The 20,442-nt window shown below is 40.1% G+C and overlaps 1 protein-coding gene and 1 long non-coding RNA gene across 8 annotated transcripts in view; one reads left to right on the top strand and one right to left on the bottom strand.

Annotated features, from left to right (window-relative positions):
* The window catches only part of LOC100645921 (ankyrin repeat domain-containing protein 50), a 223,642-nt gene that overhangs the window by 164,915 nt on the left and 38,285 nt on the right, over positions 1–20,442 (top strand). The window contains exon 1 of one of the 7 annotated variants that reach the window (XM_020865736.2): positions 10,493–10,605. The exons of the other annotated variants lie outside the window; for them this stretch is intronic. The gene's annotated coding sequence lies outside the window, so the exon portion shown is untranslated. Of the gene's footprint in view, positions 1–10,492; positions 10,606–20,442 lie in introns of those variants that run through there. 7 annotated transcript variants of the gene reach the window in all.
* On the bottom strand, positions 16,017–18,979 carry LOC125386067. The gene is made up of 2 exons (XR_007225907.1): positions 18,381–18,979; positions 16,017–18,119 (listed from the first exon to the last, which is right to left on the bottom strand). It is a non-coding gene; the product is annotated as an uncharacterized LOC125386067 (long non-coding RNA).

The raw sequence follows: 20,442 nt of genomic DNA, 5'->3' as shown, positions 1-20,442 counted from the left end.
GAGTAGGCAAATAGGAATTAATAATAAAAATTATATTTCCGTATTTTTCTGTGATATAGAATCTAGGAAAGTAAGTTTCTTACGTTCGATAGACTCTCGCTTTGATAAACTATCGACACTCGCGCTCGCAACGTAATTGAAAATTTGTAGCTCTTTGTTTGTTATCGGCACGAAAGCAACACGGTCGAACGAGATTGAAAAATTCATCGCCTAAGGATACTCGCATCGCTGTTGCGTCACGAGCGTTCAGTCTCGTTTTTCCTAAAATCGTACTTTTTCTAGATACGTGGTGGATAAACGATTCGATGAAATTCGAAATCCAAGAGATAGAAATTATAGAGAGATACAAGTTAACAACACGAATTTTCTTCCTATTCTTTTTTCTCTAACGTGGAATCTAGAAATATTTTTCGAAGCGCTACGAATATCGAACAACTCGCAAATATTTATTTCCAGTAACAATTACCAATTAGATCGAGTTCAATTTCCACGATACAAGCATTCCCTCTGTTTCTTTGCTCTTCGCCTGAAATCATCTAAAATACAATTCGTACGCGTGATACGCGAAATTCACCGAGCAAGTGCACATTGCACGTACGCAGGCCAGAGCACACTGTTATTCGCTGACGAGAAATTACTATGGAAATAGACTCACGCTACCGGCGATTATTACCGACCAGACGGAAAGTTATCCAGGGTCTGTCGACCAGATCGACTCCGCTGATACGTCCTACGTCTGGAGAAGGTGGTTGAGACATAGTCTGTTCAAACTGTTTAAATCAATTTAAATGATCGTTATGGAGGAACTGAGCCGGGTTTTCGTTTGCTTCGAAAGGCACGTGTTACGTGTCGTGGTTAATCGTTTCGCTGAACGACGCGTTGATGACCGGCTGTTTGGACGTTTATCACGATCACATATCGAGTATCAACTACTATTTCGTGAGATTGACAGACTCTTTTCTGCAAGATTAATCGAGCTCGTGGAAAATTCTTTTCCTTTTTTCTGGTGCTCGTAATTTGCACGAGTAATCGCGGTGCAATTTTTCTGCTAAATTTGTATTTTTCTCCAGAGGATTTAAGGAAAAATCTCGTTCGACGTCTGTTGTTCCCATAACGATCAACCTCTGGTCGAAACATTTGAATTTCGTTTGTTTTCAGCGATGACGGCCGCTTGATGGCATAATAATGTCGCAGAGGAATGTACGATACGACAGATGGAGGAATTTTCACGATGAATTTAGAGTATAGAGGAATTTTATATTAGGCCATCGCGCGAGGCAGAATGTTTTTCCAGTGCCAGAGGAATTTCCATTTGCTATGTACGTGTACGTATAGGCAAATTTTTATCTTAGATAACGCGAATATCTCAGAAGCCGAGTCCTGTCCAATTAAAAATATTTCAAGCCTTCTTCGATGCCTTTCCAATGCAAATTCGAAGGAGAAAGATTCAAAAGCAAAGGATCAGACTTCTGTTAATAGACGATCGTCGCATCGGTTTGTTCCATCCAAAGATGGAAATAACTTGAACTGGAGACTGAGAGTAACGAAATAAGAATCTGCTGCTACGAATTCAACTTATCGCGTAGAAATATAAATACCTATGAATTTCGTGGTTCCGTGGAGATGAGAAAAAGCCCCAGAGTTGACGGATGAGAGGTACCTGCGAAGCAGCGCAGTGGCTGTGCAGGTTTCAAAGAACAGAGGACAGTCTGCATCGAAGCACCGGGTGGGCGTCGCGATTCTGTCGTTACGTGGCACGTTCGTGTTGCACGAGTCAACGCCCACGTGTCGACCATTTACCATTTACTATTTGCTCGCTTTCTTAGGAAAATTGGCGCCGGCTATAAAGACTCTGGCCATCTCGTGCCGTCTTTTTCCGTCTAGCGACTCCGAGAACGGCCGCCTCTGCCGCGCTTTTATTTATTTGCCCCGAGAATCAATTTTTTGATACGTGACGCGACGTCGCATGTATTTCCCTCGCCTATACGTTTCGTAATATTTTTCCTGATCGCAGCCATTTCAACCACCGTTTTATGCTTGTGTCGTATACTATATTTATCGGTCGAATGTTTCGGGCGGATTTTTTCCGAAATTTTATCGCTTCTAACTTTTCCTGTCTTTACGCGTGCCTCTCTACGAGGAAATAGAAGGCGGCAACGAATGATGACAGAGGAAACTATGGAACAGAACAAAGAGACTGAGCAACGAACTGCGCGTACGAAAAGAACGTAGAATGTAGAATGTAACAGGAATAGAAGCGACAAACTACCTGACCTTAATATTCCACTGTCGATAAAAAGAATTATCGCGCAGGTAAGATTAGCTGGGAAACTAGGTTGGACAATGACGATAACACGATGACTGGAATATAAAATAGAGAACTGACCTCGTCGAACTACGCCACAGCGAGGAAGCAGAGAATGGAAACACGTACTAAGCGAATACACAATATATATAACAGTTAGACCAATCGCACTAAGAAGTAAGAAATGGACAGAAATAGCAACAATGATGAAGGAAAAACGAATATGGAAACTGGCGAACTTCGCCAAGAGAAGCATAAAATTGAGAGCTTTCTACGTGGACGAATAGAGAAAGCAACAAGAAAACGAACAGAAATACACAAAATACGAAATACCAAAGACTGATATATTGAAGATATAAAGCAAATAAATGTAGACTATAGGACAATTTAAATGGATGGAGAATTAAGATTTAACTTTAAGGAATAGATTAAGATAGATAAACAAAGAGAGACACAAAAAGAGAAATTAATTTTTATTTAGATGGAAGCCAGTTCAGTCGATAGGATTTGAAGATATTTTTCAAAAAATGAAATTACTAAAATATTCTGCGTGTGAATAACTTTATGAATGATTGCGATATCTTTTGCCTACCAGTAACCGATTGTCCATGACGAAAATCTAATTTTTGTTACCAGTAACCGATATAAATGATGGGAATATTTTTTGGTTAACAGCAATCGTTACCGATAGCCCGAATCATCATCGACGACGAGAATTTTTCCTGATTACGTTCGGCTGTTGTTAATTCCTGTTAGCATCGCTGCTAATTTGTATTCGTATACACGATGGAAAAATTAATTATAAAATTGACGCGTTTTATTAAGCAAAAAGACGATACGAAAATACATTGCACGCGTTATCAAAGTAACAAAATGATTCGTTTGATTAGTTTCAAAGAAAATTATAATTTCATACATTTGAAACATAGAAACGTGACTTTCCATCTTCTCTACAATATTTTAGTGTTTGTATTTTCTTCGCAATTATATCAAGACTAAGGCATAAAACAAACGACGCGACTTAAGATTAAAACTTGATAACAATGTTTAAAACTAACGACGCAGCTCGAAGCTAAGACCTAAAAGTAGGTCTAAAAAGTAACGACGCAACTTAGAACTGAAACTTAAGGCTAAATCTTGAAATTAAGATGTAAAATTAAGGCTTAAAAATTAGACTTCAAATCGAGGCTTAAAGCTAAAGCGTAAAACTAACAACGAGTCATAAAACGAAGAATAATTCTCTCTCTGTATGCCTCGCCGTCCACTGACGAGGCTTACGATCAACTTAATCTCAATTTTAGCACTAAAAGCTACTTAAACTAAAGTACATTAGATCGTAGCCCTAGTGGCAGCCTTTCGTATCGAAGACTTTAACTCAAACGTACACATCCCTCGATATCCCTGCGCTATCTCACGGTATCCCACGACGTCCCACGGCGGATGATAATAATTTACTATATCTCTCTCTCTATCTTACGATCAATTAAAGCTAAGACGCGCGCATCCCACGTTGGCTTTCTAAGTTGCCAATTAAAACTAACACTTAAACCCAAAACTTCCAAGTAAGCATACACTAAGCACCATCTCCCGCGATACAATTACCTGGATCCTTACAAATTTAAAAGCAAAGCATACAGCACGCCGCATCTATCTGCCGTACGACGATTACATAAATCACCACAGAGATTATACGATAAATCGCAGATTACTGCCTACGCATATCTAATTTACGATTAATCAAAATTAAGACGCACGCATCCCACGATGGCCTTGCGATATCCCACGGCGTCCCACGACGAATTGTCAGTCCAGTTTGGATTATCAAAAAAAAAATTTCTGAAGAGAATTTTGCATGGTCTAAACTGGACTGTGTTAGCGTAGTTTTTAGCTTCATATCGTTTTACCATGTAGCGATACTAATGATGAGATGTTAATATGCGTATATCAGTTTGCAAGTGGTATAATGTATGTATTTACTGTATGTGTATGCATTATATATATAGTAGCAAAATCGATGTTATATTAATTTTCTAATATTTGCAGTGGTATTTCGAGCATGAATATTTGGAAAACGATAGCAATTACCGGGACCCAACACGGGGAGGTGACTACGCTCGGGTCCCATTATACGTATATCAGAAATTAATTCTATTTATCGGTAAAATATCTATCGTACGTTATACGTGTCGGTTGTTCCATAATTGGAGAGCGGAAATTGCAGCATGATCGGGCAGAATGAATTGGGTAGATTACGTAAAAGGTTTTTAAACGTGATTGTGTTGTATTTGATTCGTTATTTGTGTTATCGAGAGCGGAAGATGTACAATTATTTGATAATACAAAGAAGCGGCGAGTATTGGGATTTATTAATTCGTGTTGGAAGATATTGAGAATGCTGGTAGCATCGCTGATTTTAGTACGATTCTTTCTACGTGCCTGTTACGTATAAAGATTAACAAGATAAATCATTAATTTAATTGTTACGAATTGTTATCGGTTAACGGCGTAATTGTTATAAGTAAAGAGAATAATTATCTTAAATTAACGGGGTATTGTTATAGATTAATGGTGTAACTGTTATGAATTAACAGTAGGATTTGTTGTAAATTAACAGAGGAATTGTCTTAAATTAATAGTAGAATCGCTTCAGATTAACGGTACAATTGTTGAGAATTGAGAGTATAATTATTTTAAATTAATGGTATGTTGCTATAAATTAATCGTGTAACTATTATAAATTAATAGCATTACTCTAAATTAATAGTAGAATTATTTTATATTAATGTTATATTGTTATAAATTATTCTCGTAATTGCCATAAATTAACAGTAGAATCATTATAAATTAATCGTGTAACTATTATAAAGTAATGGCATTGTTTGAAATTAATAGTAGAATTATTTTATATTAAAGTTATATTGTTATAAATTATTCTCGTAATTGCCATAAATTAACAGTAGAATTATTTTAAATTACTAGTATAATTATTAAAAATGAATAGCTTAGCACGCGAGTCGATCGTTCCTTATATACCTGTCGATAAACCGTCATCGACATTTCGGTTAGGATGATGAGGTGACGATCGTTACCTTTATAGCAAAAATTGATTTTTCCATTATACCGCGATTAAATTAAATAATTTTCGCCTTCAGCAATTTCTATTTCTATTTCACCAGCTGAAACTAAATGTACGCTTTCGTGGTGCAAGTCTTTGACTCGTAATTGTTCTAACTCATCGTTGATCTATTCTCAGTCTATGGCTAATTCGTTAAATACCATTTTACGAGAAATATAATCGTCCTACGAAGTTAACCAGACGTCAAGAATATCACCTGTCTGAAAAGAAGAAGAATGTACATGTATGCTATTGCAATTTATAATAATTGCAGATTTCTCGGAATTTCTTAACTTAAATTTCTAACATATACGACTCGTGATAATGTCTTGTAACAAATTATAAATCGTCTCAATTTAATTCCAATTATATATACCATTTTAATTTAACAAACGATTAATTATTAAATACACAAATCTGCATTCGCACAACTCCGTTTTACTTTCCGCTATAGGATTATGTTAGAGCATGGTTTTAGTCGAATTATCAATTTAATTGCTATTTTATGTAATAACGTCTGTAATTTGCATTTAATATACAGTAGAATTCCGTTTACTCGAACCTGTCGCGCGACAAATACTTCATGCGTTTACCATGTACTTACGATTTTCTGTTCGTATAATAGCGTGGCATAATTCCACGTGGCGAGATAGGCGAGTTCGACAAAGTTTACCCAATTGACCACTGGCTAAAGTTTCGTTTGAATAAACGTATCGCGTTCAAACCACGTTCAAACGGACCACATCAAAGGGTATGGATTTAACATAATTACAATCGTCGCGACGCGATGTTACAAATCATTAAGCTCTTTCGAGTTTGGTATTTTAGAACCCGAGACACGGAATCCCATTTAAAACGCCACTCAAGTCCATCCTGTCGTCAATCAATGGTCGAATATAACAGGAAAAATTTGTTGTCGTCGATAATGGCTATTTGCAACCGAAGCAAAACTCCCATGCAACCGAACAAAATTTCCATCGAAACAGTTTCAATCGTTTGTATAATGGTTATTTGTAACTAAAATATTTAAATTACGGACATGAACTCTACTATCGTAATTTTTCAAATTTGTCTGATAACAGTTACGATGTCTGGCGCATATACGAAAAGACTGTAGCAGGTGCAAGCCTCGATACGTTAGACGAATACAATTTAATATGATTTTTGATAGGCTTCGAATAATTTCGTTCTTCCGTGCATAATATTTCATTGGAATAATTTATTACGTTTCAATTAGAAGAGAAAGCCTTTGAATTTCACGTTCTTTCAAGCGTACGATTTTAACGATCGGATATATCGACAAACGTGGAACGAAAAGAATAATCAAGTGCGGTATCCCGAGGCAAATCGACGAACGTTGGAAGAAACGATTCGACGAATGATTGTTAAAAATATTTTTGCAGTTCGGAACCTCCGTTTACGTTGATGAAACGATTACTCGTCCCCATGAGCGGTAATTCACTGAATAGAGGTTTATACATTCGAATGAGAAAATTCTCGGTTTTAAAAGGATATGTTGGATTGGAAATTAAGTGATTGCAATATAAGATGATTTGTAAGACGATAAAAATATTTGTTCCAGAAAGAAACTTTAGAAAATCGACGAAGAAAATTCTCAGCTTCTATAAAACGATCCGTAGAGAGATAAAAATATTTATCGAAGATGGAAGATTTAGAAAACCGATAGAACTAAATCGAACAAAGATCGAGCAAAGAGTAGAGATAATTTTTTGGCAAACACGTAGCAGGTAATTATCAATTATTCGGTAAGTCAATGAACGGCTGTAATAGAAGGGCTAGGTAAATCTAAAGTCTAGAGGCTGCAAACTGCCTCGGCCACCTTCGCTAAACGCTCTCTCTCTGTTAATGTACGAATCCACTTAGGCGCGCTCTGCCACGTCTGATTAGATTAATTTTAAGAAGCCCTGCTACTGCCTGCCTACTCGGTTGCCTCTTCGCGATATTGCGTTCGATGCTATGCGCTACATTTTCCAGTCGCGCAATCCACCAGAAAACATAATCTCAAGTATCAGCTATATATTATATTTTAAACGTAATTATCTATCGAGCGAAACTTCTATATAATATTTTAATATTCATTTAGATTTCCTTTCCAATGTTATCCTTTTGAATAACGAAACGAATCTTACGTTCCTTCGTATTAATCTGTAAATTTGTAATAAAATTTGAAAAATGATAGCCTAAACGGAGCTACCGTAAGAAAATTCTATTGAATTGAAAGACAGCTAAATTAGCAGCCAATTCGTTAATAATAATATTGTTTCAACGTAATAGCTACTAAATAGCAACTCGGAAAAGAAAGAAAACTGCCACTGTGAAATCGCTGCTCTTAATAATAATAAACCTTTCCCTTAAATGCATCAATCGTAGTGAAAAATCTGGCAGATATAATCCTCGTCCTACATCGTCCCGGCCTTTCTTCCTCTGCATCAAAATTAATAACGCGCATTTTGCACAAAGGGTGGGCAAAAGGATTCGCCGGAACCAACGCGCTCGTATAAAAGGCAAAAAGCGGGGCAAAGACAAGAGCTATTTTAACGTGAAAGCTCATTTACGAACCGCCGTCGCTAAGAGGCGAAGCTAATGGCACCGAATAAATTATCGTGTGTCGTTCAGAGGCACGAGGAATACCAAGACAAGACAGGATTCGACGATTCTTAATCTTTCGTCGCCGACACACGGCGATCAATCGGATTGCGTGCCGGTCGTAATTAATCACGTGGAATTAATTGTAGCCGATCGTGGACCGTGAAAAATACCTCGAAACGATTTGCCAACGATAACCGCGAGAGGCTCCAGGTTTCTCGTTTCGACTGTCTAATTAGTCGAACGTTCGACTAATTGCCTTTGGTCTCTGGTCACTGACGAGACGTTAAAACACCTGGCGATATCGTGAGATTGATTTTTAATTAATATCTATATCGAATTTTATGGGAAAGCAAACGTGGCGAAGTGAAACAGCAAGAGATACGATTAATCGAACGTTCGAATTATTGCAATTGCTTTTACGTCGCGAAGATAGTGGCTTTCTTAATGGCGTTAGAAATTGGTAAAAGGAAATGATAAAAGAAATGTAGGACACAGCACTTTGTAGATTGCAAGAAGAAACGGCATCGATCGAGTGTTCAGACTGCTGGAAATATTTTTATTTTACGAAGTTGATCTTCTTCTGTAGCGTTCGGAGTCGATGGAGAAGGAAATAGGGAGCATCGTGATCGATGATCGCGATTGATGACAGCGATCGGGTATTTGAAACGTTCGGATTATATATTTTTGGAGGATGATCATCTCGAGTGGTGTTAAACGAACCCGAATGACGTTTCCTTCGCGTTCCTTTCATTCTATGCTAATTGATTCTAGGGAACAGTGATCGAAACAATAGTAATGGTAATGAAGATTGAGTGGATGAATAAACAGGATCAAAGGATTGCTTCTTTTCTTTTTTTAACAATGCTGTTACAGATTGGAATTTATGTGCGTCTGGCTTCCGCGAATTAAATTGTGCGTTAACCGTGTGTTAACCTTAGACGGTGGTAGCCCATGCTGGCTAACGATTCCTGTTAGTTACACAATTATCAATTATCTTTGACTTAAGAGGAAAGATTAAGAAAACCATTCTCTACTCTGTTCATTTATTGTCAGTATGATTTCTCCGCCAACACTGCATCTCGAACGTTTGTATTACACATTTGAATTACGTTTCAACGAACAAGAAGACAAAAATTTCCAACGAAAAATATCGCACATTGTTCGAAAACGAGAGGAAAGTAGGAGAAATTACTTAAAAACACAAAGATCCGCAGATATTTTTCCCAAAAATCTTCCCAGGGGATCGAAAGAAAATATCGCTATATCAACAACGATTTCATTTCTTCCTCAAGTAGAATATTTTCTAATAGAAAGACGACAGAATCGTGCGTCTAACGCAACAGGCTTAGAAGAGAGTCAGTGGCAATTTACACTATACAGTAAATAGATTAAATAGGAAAAATAGTAATCGATTAGATAGGATAGTGTGTATTACATAGGTCAAGGAAAAATTAAATTATACATACGCTTAAGTGTCAGTATTAGATATAAGATGAGACACGTATGTTTAAAACGCGCGTGTAGATAAGCAAAAATCTTGCGACGTATGCTCGAAATAAATTACGAGAACCAACGACAGTCAGAAACTCGTAAGCCAAATGCTTTTCCTACGCTGTGAGGCCGAAGAATAAATAAAAGATACATTATATATATTTTTTGAAGATTTTTGCTTTAACGCACCTTAACCTACAACTACGGGCATAGCCCGTACTACACAAGTCGTGCGAATGGCTCGAAGACTGCGCGAGCTTCTTTACGTTTTCGGCCCAAAATTCTCGAACGTAAATCATAGGTTAAGGTGTTAAACGTATGTATAATTTAATTTTTCCTTATTGTTGTATATATATATATATATATATATATACAACTAATACTGCCATCGGCCTGTACAAGCAACGTCTTTGTCTCGGTCGAACTAATATTAAAATTCCCCGGTTGCCCGAGCCCGTCAGAAAAACGTCCCGCCTTTCTCCGAGCAACTTCCTTTCCCCGGTCGAAGGCACGGCGACCTTAGTTCCTCGGCATTTTTCCAGCTCCCTGACCCTGCAATTAGCCGGTCAGCTCGCCGGTCAGACTAATTGATTCGTCTGCCGGTAACCTTCTCGAAGACTACGGCTGCAGAAGAGGGTGGCATCGCGAGACTTTAATCATTGCTCTCCTCTGGCCAACTTCAGCCGCAATTTCCGACACGGCCCGAGGCCGCGATATTAACTTAAGACGACGACGGACTTCCGCTCGCCACGGCGAAACAGCCAGGACAGGGTGGTGGATTAACGCGCCGTCCACAATTTTGGTAATTAATATTCGCGCGACGCCGCCTGAATTCCTCGTTTATTAGCCCGCGGATGGTGGCAGAGGGACGATCTTGTACGTAATTTGTAATTTATTCCTTTTTCACCGGGTCCTGCCCTGGCTGTATATTAAGGAGCAAAGGGGGAAACTTCTTTCTGAGGGTTGCAGGTGGTCGTAACGTTTTTGAGCGAGGGGCGAACATAATCGGTGGACCAACGGATGCGTACAGCGAAGAACGACGGAGATGAAGGACGTTTAGTGGTTAAGAAGCTGGTGGAGCAAGGTATTAGGCGCTAAAAATTAGACTTGGGATGCTTCTACCGAGCGTTGGCAAGCTTTTACAGCGAAGATGGAAGCTCGTAGTTTGCTTTAAAAATGCAATTCTAAGTGGTCGGTGAACGAAGAACGTTCCTTTGCCGTTGCAAAGTACAATCGAGCAGTTCTTGCGGAGTATCTGCTAAAATCGTGTTCCGCAAGTTTCAGTATTCAGAGCCGAAAGTTTCTTTCGTTTACAGAACCGCGACATCTGCGAGAAACCTGTAAAATCGATAGCGCGTGAAGTTCGCTTTTCACGTAGGGTAAAATGACATCGGAGAAGGTGGATCTTTTACTTGCAACGAGAAACGATGAAACTTTAGGTAAATGATTTTGCACGCGCTTCCTCCGCATATCGAATTTTCTCGTTACGTGAAATTCAAAGTAATTGTATTATCTTGAAAGTAATTACGAGTATGCGTATAATATCTTGTTAAACGCATATTGCAAGTAGATAAAGTAAAGTAAAGAAAGTAGATAAAAACGGAGGTAGAAGCTTCTCAAAATATTTGTCGAATAGAAAGCAAATACGAGAGGAAGATTACATTTGTAGCTTAGTCGGATCCAACGTTATGTCGATGATGGAAGAAATATTTATAATACGTTTTACGCGTCGAAAATTTAGATTTCGATAATTCTTTGTAATTTTACAGCATCAATTCTGTTGCGCATCTGTAAGCTACGTAGACAGAACTAACGCGACTTCGCAATGCGCTAGGCATCGAAGTTATCGCTATTTTTTAGGGCACGGGAGATGCGTTAAAAGAAGAAAGTGTCTTCAAAAGGATTAGGACGAAAATCGATGAAAATTCTCCGAAATGTTCGAAAATGAAAATCTCAAAAAACGTGATTTCCCGTAATTTGGAAGATATTACATCGAAATGGATCTTTTCTCGAAAAATGCGTACTTCGTTCAATTCATTTTGCATCCAACGTTGGTTGCAATTTAGACGCACGTATGGTAAAGCTCGTAGGTCGTGAAATCGCGATAATCGGAAGAAGGAAACATCTCGAGAAACGACGGTAATCCGAAGAGCTGCTCGAACGATGATCAAACCATCGCGTGATACGAACGATCGCGTCTAAACCGGTGTAACTTCTCGAGTAACCTGGTCGTTTACACCAACGAAGAGCAAAGTTATTTACGTCGAATTCGCAACGATCGTCACGTTGAATTCGCCCACGTCGCGTTTCGAGAAAGTCGTCTTTTCGAACAGACGTTAGGCTCATAACGATCCCGAACGACCGTGTTTTCCCGCCACCCTTCGCCTTCAAAACATTCTTCGACGTTTCCAAGCCGTAGCTAAAAGTCCAATGGCCGTACGTGCCCCGAAATAATCGCGTAAGCGAGCGCCGGCCAACTCCATCCACGGAATTCCCGATTCGGTCACGTGCGGTTCGCTCGAATGCCTAACGATTGTCGTCGGTTGTTGCTGCACCGCACGCTCGCGGTGCATTCCCAATACACCAGAGTCCCGTCTCTCTCGTTCCCAACCCTCTTCCGGTCTAATTTCGCTAATGATCCAGTTTTTCAAGTTCCCCTTGCTCTCCTAATTTTCTGACTTTTCGCTTCCTTCATCGCCGAGCCACGTTCCGAGTGTCTGGAACGCGCGGCTCAAAAATTTCTCTCGGCCTGCAGGATCCGAACATAATGACCACAAAAACGAGCTATCTCTTAAACTGTGTCGTCCTTAAACTTGCCTCGTCGTCGAAAACGCCGCGAAAAACGCGTCAGTGGTCGCGCGAGCTTTAAGTTCTGGTCTTCGGAATTCAAAGTATTCTCCTTCGACACTTGGATTTCTTCGATTCTCACGAACTGTAACTGGGAGTTCAACCTCGAACGCTCATAGATAGATCGCAGATTTGCGTCGTAAACGTGCGAAGATGTAGAGAAGACGCGCGTAACGTGGGAAGATACACGAGATACCCAAAGTGCTTGGTCGTAACGCGCAAAGAGCAAACGAAATCTCCGCTCAGGTTCGATTTCTCAAACTCGCGTGGTGAAAATCTTAGATTCGCGTAAGAATCCACGATGCTGCTGATCGACGGGTATAAAATGGGTAAAGGAAGAACGTGACCGGTGATCTCTCGCGGCGACCGCTTAAATTATCGGCAGCCTGTTACATTAGCAGGTCGAACCGGTCCGCGGTTGCAGGATATAATCGACGTTCACCGGTGTTTATCTATTAATTATTAATTTATCCGGAGGGAATGAATGGGAGGAGCAGCGGGTTAAAATAAAGCGCTGTTAAAGCGTCCGGCAGCGGTGTCCCGGCCAATTATAAGAGGCCACGGAAATTATTCGACCGCTCTTGGCCCCGCAGGTTAACGATCTGTCGCCGGTGTTCAGTTTGTCCGGGGTTATTTAATACGCGTTATTTCATACGCGCCACGGCTATCTCGCATTAATTCCACGCTGTTAGTGGAACGCGACGCGGTGGAATAGCGCGGAATAAACATTGTGGCAAACTCAAATTGCCACGGTGATTTGGCACTGGCAAGCTGAACATTTCTAATGGCCATTTGGAACGTTGCGTAATCGCGAATGTCAGAGTAACGAGTTCCAGTTTCCTTCTCTTTGCGATCACCGAGGATGCGTACGAGCACGTGAAGTCGTGCGCCAAAGTTTCCGGACAGTGACAGATTTTTTTTAATTGTCTCGTGGCAAGCAGAAAGAAATTGCAATTTTCTACGGGCTGTCTGATTTTTATTTATAAATGCGAATTACTGGTAAACTGTCCGTTTTATAGAAAAAATGGCTCGGGCAAGAGGTCGAGGTGGTTTCCAGGTGATTATGATCTGGTGTAACTATTTTACCTGTAAATGGACGCACAGAGATAACACGAAGGTAACGTACGTTTTCTTAAATGAAGCGATATCATTTTTAATGCGCGTTTGTGTTAATTAAACTACGTGTTTGCCCCGTATTTCGTATGGCGTGTTTCGCGAGATAAAAGTTGAAATATCTGGTAAATAATTTTTTATACAGAATATCAAGAGACGTACGTCACCCTCGTATAATCTCTACTTGTCCATCTACAGAAAAATTAATTACGCCAGATTATCTCGCTCTCGAAACCATTCAATCTCTGTCGGTATATTTTCCGCACGCAGCAGATACTTAAACGATTCTCATTTATAGATTAAAATTAAACAGCCTGTATACTACACAAGAAAGTTTTTGAAGGAAATTTACGGCGTTTCATGTTCTACGATCCATTTTAATACGTTCGATTTAGATTCAGCATGAAATTGTCTACCTTTATCTGTTCGAAGATACAGCAGGACCTTTTAAACGATAAAAGAATTTCAACAGTTCCGCTGATATACACTCGAGGATAAGCTAGAAGTTCTTAAAAGATAATAAAGAAGTATTTCTCAATCGTTGCCGATAATACGAATGATTTCAGAGAAATTGTAATTTTGTATGATATTGATACAATTCATCCATATGGAAGGTCCAATATCTACATACATTTACATTTTATTATAATTATACGTCGATTAAATAAATAGCCGATACATCAGGCATAATTACCAGCCACTTTAATAATCATGAAACGCCGATTTTCGTCTAACGTTATAATACAAGCTACGTGGTGGTCATTCGAGCGAAAAAACAGGATGCAAATTAATCGGCCACCGGATGACGAAGCATTGGAATATTCGAATGAAAATGAGACGCTTAATTTCCGATAATGACAACGAACGAAAACGATCGTGCTGTTGCATATTGCATTCCGCATAGGCTATTTGCATCGCTGCCGGCTTGTTCCGCTCGCAACACTCTATTTTAGCGCGCGTTGGACCAAGGGAACGTTTAATCGATAAATGCTTATAGATTATCGTGCTCCAGTAAAGTACCCCCCTCTGCAATCGCGATAAGGCAAGCCGGCGATATGTAATCTGACCGCGAAATCTGGAAATTCGCCGATGCGACCGGTTAAAATTTAATTGAAACTCTCCTATGAACCTGGCAACTTTATTTAGTGACCTTCGATTGGTAACGTTGCGTGGAACGATTATGGCAATCGATTATCGTAAATGAATTACACGCGCAACGGTACGAGTGGATTTTTTGCACGCTGCACGAGTTACAAGTATAACTGGTTTTCATACGGTCGAAGTTGTTTAAGTTTTAATAAAGCGATTAAACAAAATATATCCTACTTGCAACTATAGCGGCTCGCGAAAGTACTTTAACGGTTACCATGGAAAAGTTTCGTTTAAATATCGCGTTATACGTAAGACGTTTTAAGATATCGTTGACACGTACCAGACACCACCGTCTCTGATTATTTTCGTTAAATCTGAAATCTGAAAATTTATGTAGAAAATTACTGCACATTTAAATATGCGAACATATTACATCTACTAAAGAATTTATTACAGTGTACAGCACGAACAGTGGTTTGAGACATACGATAAATCTTAAATTGAGTCTATCTGATATTTAAGTTTATTAATGGACCATTGATTACCGTGAACGCTCGTTGTGCTCGTAGGAAAAATTAACAGGATCGATAGAGAATTAAAGAAGACGAACAAAGAGGCTGATTTCTTTTAAATATTCATTGGCAGGATTCTGACTCGAGAAAATAAGTCAGAGCGATCTTTAGAAACGAAAGTAAGTGAAATGTAGAGAGGAAGGTCAGTAGGCTGAACGTCAGAGACCTTGTTGAGTATAATTTCGAAGAGTATGAGAAAATCATCTTTGTTTCCCCGATTTCATATTATGTTATTAGCAATTTTGTCGAACGACTGCCTTAATCAGCAGGCGATAGGTGAACGTGACTAAGGAAGAATCAAGTCTAGTGAGAGGTAAGCGCGATAAGACTGACAGCGGGATTAATCTGACCGCGGAATCTGGGTTCGTTTTAATAGAATTTCATTGAGGAGAGGCTGGCTGACGTGAGTGCGCCCTGGGATGCAACTCGAGCTCCATGTACCTATTAACGCAACGTGGATTTATATCCGACTCTAATAACGCGGTAATTACGAGCTGCCTTTGTTGTCGAGTTCGATTAAAACATCGGCACCGAGAGGAGCTGATGTTGCGGCGGAGCAGCGCGTTTCGCAGGTAATTAGCGCGTTAAAATTTCGTTAGGGAACGATTTTCTCAGCTGCGACACGAGTTTGACGCGATAACTAGAAGATCGTTTTCTCGATTAAAAATTTCTTTTCGCACTGTACTACGAGACGTTTGGATGATTTAAAAGTATGAAAACGAAAGATTCGAGCGAATGGAAGTTATTCGTTCGGATAGAATCTCGTAAACCAAGTCCATTGCTTAGGCGTGAAACTGGAAATAAAGAATATTATTTTAATGTAAAAGTAACGATATAAATTATTGTTCGAAGAATAATGAGTGATTCGACGAATGAATTAATACGATTTATTAATAATATGATACGTGTAATGTACACACAGTAGAAACGTAATGGGGTATTAAAAACAGCCAATCGTTGGATAAACAAATTATCAATTTCGCGATATTTAACAAGCCAAATAACACAAATTAACTCGTTCTACCCGTTCGTTAACAGGTTAAGCGTTTTAAAATGTGCGTATAATTGGCTTCATTGCGTATGCGCGTACTGTCTTCTACCGATAGGCGAAAAAGATAAAGAGCTTAAAATTCCCTGAAATTCATAATATTCATCGTAGTCTGAATAACCGATAACAATCTATTTCGCTCGTGAACTATATCGTTCATTTTACATTCAATAACGTTTATTATTAATATCGCCGTTGCAAACTATCGCGTACTTTTCTCGATGGAGAAAAATCGCGATACGATAATGTTTCCGCCGTTCCATATAAGCTTCGCGCTTGGAACCGGTTACGAGTACGAAATGCACTTTATTTTCCGATATTTGCATACAACCGTCGAGATCGTTATTTCTCAATTCCAGTTGGTACAACGTTGCCGAGGGAAACGGGAAAGCGGAGAGAAAATGGGTTAAAAAATCTGCCGCCGGATTAACGATGACGTAACGCGCGTGCGCGCCAATTGGACGCTGTCGCGCGAAAAATTGGCGAAGATTCGAAAAGAGAAATTCTGTTCTCCCAACGAGGGACGTTCAATTTTGCGTCTATGAAAAGTTTCAAAATTCGAAGACGCACGAAACGCGCGTAATACGTGCAAATATATAAAATATGCAAAATTTATCACCGATTGTAATATTTGGTAAACAAAAGAAATTTTTGCTTAGGTACCGTTGCTCCATTATTTTATAAATACGTGAATTTGCATAAATGTCCGTTAACAACTTATCGATAACAAGTCAGGTATTCCCTTTAGACGAGAGAAGCTACTTTTCTCGAAGAGCACCGCCGAAATCATTTTCATGTTTCAAAGTCGTTTTACGATAAGCCTTCGAGAGATCGAAAATGTAAATTCCAATCGGATTCGAACGTAAACGGCTTTGGGCTCGTAAAAAAGTCAATTCATTCCGGCTGGCAACGTGGAAAGATACAACGAAGAATTCGCGGGAAACTGAAACCCCTTGGCCTCGTCGATATCGCTTAACCTCCAATTAAGAGAAATGACTTGAATTATATTATAGGTTAGAACCGTGAAATACCTGGATCGCGGAAGAACGTGAAACGAATAAATTGACGAGAGCGTTTCCACGTAGTCGGCAAATCGCTGTCATCTTTACGATCGCTCGTACGCACGAATGTTTAAAACACACGATTTCCATGTTGGAATTTCGCTACGTTAATCACGTTCGCGCTCGTCGTCGTATCGACGGTCGGCGATGTACTGGGTGCACTGAAAATCGTGGTACAAACCGAAGGATGGTGATTCTCCGCGCAAAAGTAGATCGAAAACGTAGAACAACAATTTTCAATACGACGCTTCGTTCTCGAGAAAATCAACTATCAAGTTTCATGCGCTTGGCGCTCTTACGTTTCAAGCGCACACGCACCCGACTAAACTTCATCGTCGATTTTCTCGAAAACGAAGTCTCGTATCAAAAATTCTTGTTCTACGCTTTTCACTTACTTTTTCATGAATAATCACTTCACGGCTTGTAGCAGGATTTTCGGTCCACCCTATACGTGGAAACGGGAACGAAAGCTTCGCGTTTCTAAAGTTCGATCGCGTCGTTCGTATTTATGCGTTACGGGGAAGGAGGGTGGGGGAGGGAACAAAGTTTACTCGTACAGTGACAGTCAACACAGGTATACCGATCCACCGCTAATTACTGTTCGTAATCAGATGTCTGACCGACGCAGCAGATTGGCTAGTTACCAGTTGCGCCAATAGTCAATACCGCGGATCGATCATGAGCCACGAACCAGCTACAATTGGTGCGTTGATATCCTCAAACAATTTACGTTGATTTCGGCTTGCACACCGCCCTCTATACAATTGCATTATGTTTTATCAGTGTTCCTAGGGAATTTGCATTCCACTGATCCGCCGACATACAATGTGTCCTTTGGTGTTTAATCGTTTGTTCAATTTTCCGTCTACAAATAGAGAAACAATTTATTTCGTCGTGGCAAAATATGATATACGGTTGTTCATAAAAATATTCAAACACTCGCCATAGAAAATTTTGACGGATATATCGTTCCTGCTGTGTAAAGCAATCAGAAGTTTCATCCTGACTTGAAAGCAATTTGAAAATGTATATACAAGTTACAGGATATTTAATAGAAATATATATCCTACAGAAATCACAGAAACGCTAGAAACAGTCGATCGATAAGTCGATCAAATCTTCGTACCAATTTCTTCATTCTTGTTGGTTTTACCGTATTCGACGTAATAATACTCGTGCAATCTTTACATATTCTTCTTCATTCCGAGGTGGAATTGAAAATAAATTCGATAGAGCGTTAAATTTATAAAACGAATATGGTTTTCCTACAACGAAGTTGAGGATTCTAACGATACGATTAACCAGCTGGAATCAGAACGCTATATACAGTTCCCATGCACTTGCCATGAAAATCACTTCGAATGACAAACACGTCCGCTTAACGGAATGAATATCTTTGAACTAACTGCGGCAATTTTTCTCCGCGTCTGCCGTACCAGTTGCTCGTAACAGTTAAGAAGCACTAATACCACCTACCAACGCGTCAATCTATCACGCCAACGTTTCTATCACGTCTGTTAAAGTCACCAATCCATCAACGTACGAAACTAAGTTTTGCCCGCCGAAAAAGAAATCCAGCCGAAAGTTGCTCTATTACGAGGCGAAAGTTTATTCGAAGTTCTGCCCGCTTCTAACAACCGGAACATCCATCCGGGAACCATCGGCATACCAATTTAGCGAACTCCCCTTAAACTTCCGGCTCCTAATAACCGGCCGGTGTTTACGAAGCTGGGTACACACATTGGCGCGAGGAGCACGCGTGGCACGCCTTCACGATGATGAGAGGAATAACTCATTAGCTTTGTAACGTGGCGGACCACGCGGCCCGATACCGCCCTGAATTATACGGCGAATTACATTAATACCGGATAACAGAGATTCCCGGGGTGCGCGCTGTAGGATCACTCGCACGCGCGTCGCTACATCAGCCCGGAACTGCGCACAGCGAGGACCGCTGCGGGGCCAAGTTCTCGCATAATTTTCGAATAAAGTCGAATATTTCCCTGGCTCGAAGTGGCACGGTAATACTCCTGCGGAGAGGTTGCGCCCGCGGTGTGTAAGTTGTAAATCTTTGAAGTGGCTTTCGCGCTGTGAGTAAAGATTCCCCGACCAGTTGCGAAGTTAGAAGGAGACGGGTATAGAGGAAGAAAGCGGCAACGTATTATAGAAGAGAGTTTTCTTCTTTTCACCCTTCTTCTGCCGAGGTTTCTCTACTTATTTCTACCGAAGAGGAAGAAGATAAAAGGTCTAACTTTAATATTAAGGCAATAAACCGGCGCAGTCTCGAATTCTTCCGGGCAATATATCTTCGGCCATGACATCGTGTTCCTTCTGGTAAACGTTGCTGCTAGAGTCCGCGAGTGCTTTTCTTACTCGCGCTGTTCCGCGGCTGAACTCTGCCTCGAGGAGCAAGGCCACCGAACAAGTATTGTCCTTTGTCGAGTATCTCGTTAAATCGTTACGCTGTTGCCGAGGAAATTTCTTAGGGCCAGTGTATCTTTATTCTTCGATTACTTTGTCAGTTAGGGAAAGGAAATGTCTGTCGAGATTATCTGTAACCCGATGGTTGTAGAGTACCAACCGTGAAACGTAATATGTCGTTCAAATAAGCGGCGAGTCTCGACGAAAGATGATTATTGAAAATCTAACTGTCCATAGGGTTCTACCGTATCTTATCAACTTTGTCGTTGAATCTGCCGATATCCCGGATTCCGCGTAAATGTCGTAGCGGAGATCGCGTAATCGCTGATGTCGTTCGTGAATTCACGAGAAGACGTTGCGTAATTAAAGTAGAATAAGCGTCGCGGAGCACGTCTGTCTCGTGCGAAGGCGAACGAAATGGTAGAAAGTAAGACAGAAAGACTGGGCGAGAAGCAGCATGATTAATTAATGTCTGCGAGATCGTGAGTCATTCACTTGACTCGGTCAATGAAAGGCTTGTGCAAGTGCAAATTAAGAGGCCGCCCGTGGTATTCGTAGAGGAGCCACTCTTATCTTTCTCGTCGAATGTCGGACAAATCGAGGGACTTTGATCAAACCAGACAGGAAATAAAAAAAGAGGTAGGGGGAAAAAAATAGCGAGAGGAATGTCGTCGGAAAATTCTGTGATTGCCTGGTTTAAGATTCAGCCGTTTTATTCGTACGAGATTCGCATTTGTAAAAATTCTTTCGAAGCACGCCGTTTGCAA

This window comes from Bombus terrestris, chromosome 12, assembly GCF_910591885.1.
Source record: "Bombus terrestris chromosome 12, iyBomTerr1.2, whole genome shotgun sequence".
Taxonomy (NCBI): Eukaryota; Metazoa; Arthropoda; class Insecta; order Hymenoptera; family Apidae; genus Bombus; species Bombus terrestris.
Note: the sequence above shows the minus strand (reverse complement) of the source record. Positions and strands in the feature narration are given on the sequence as shown.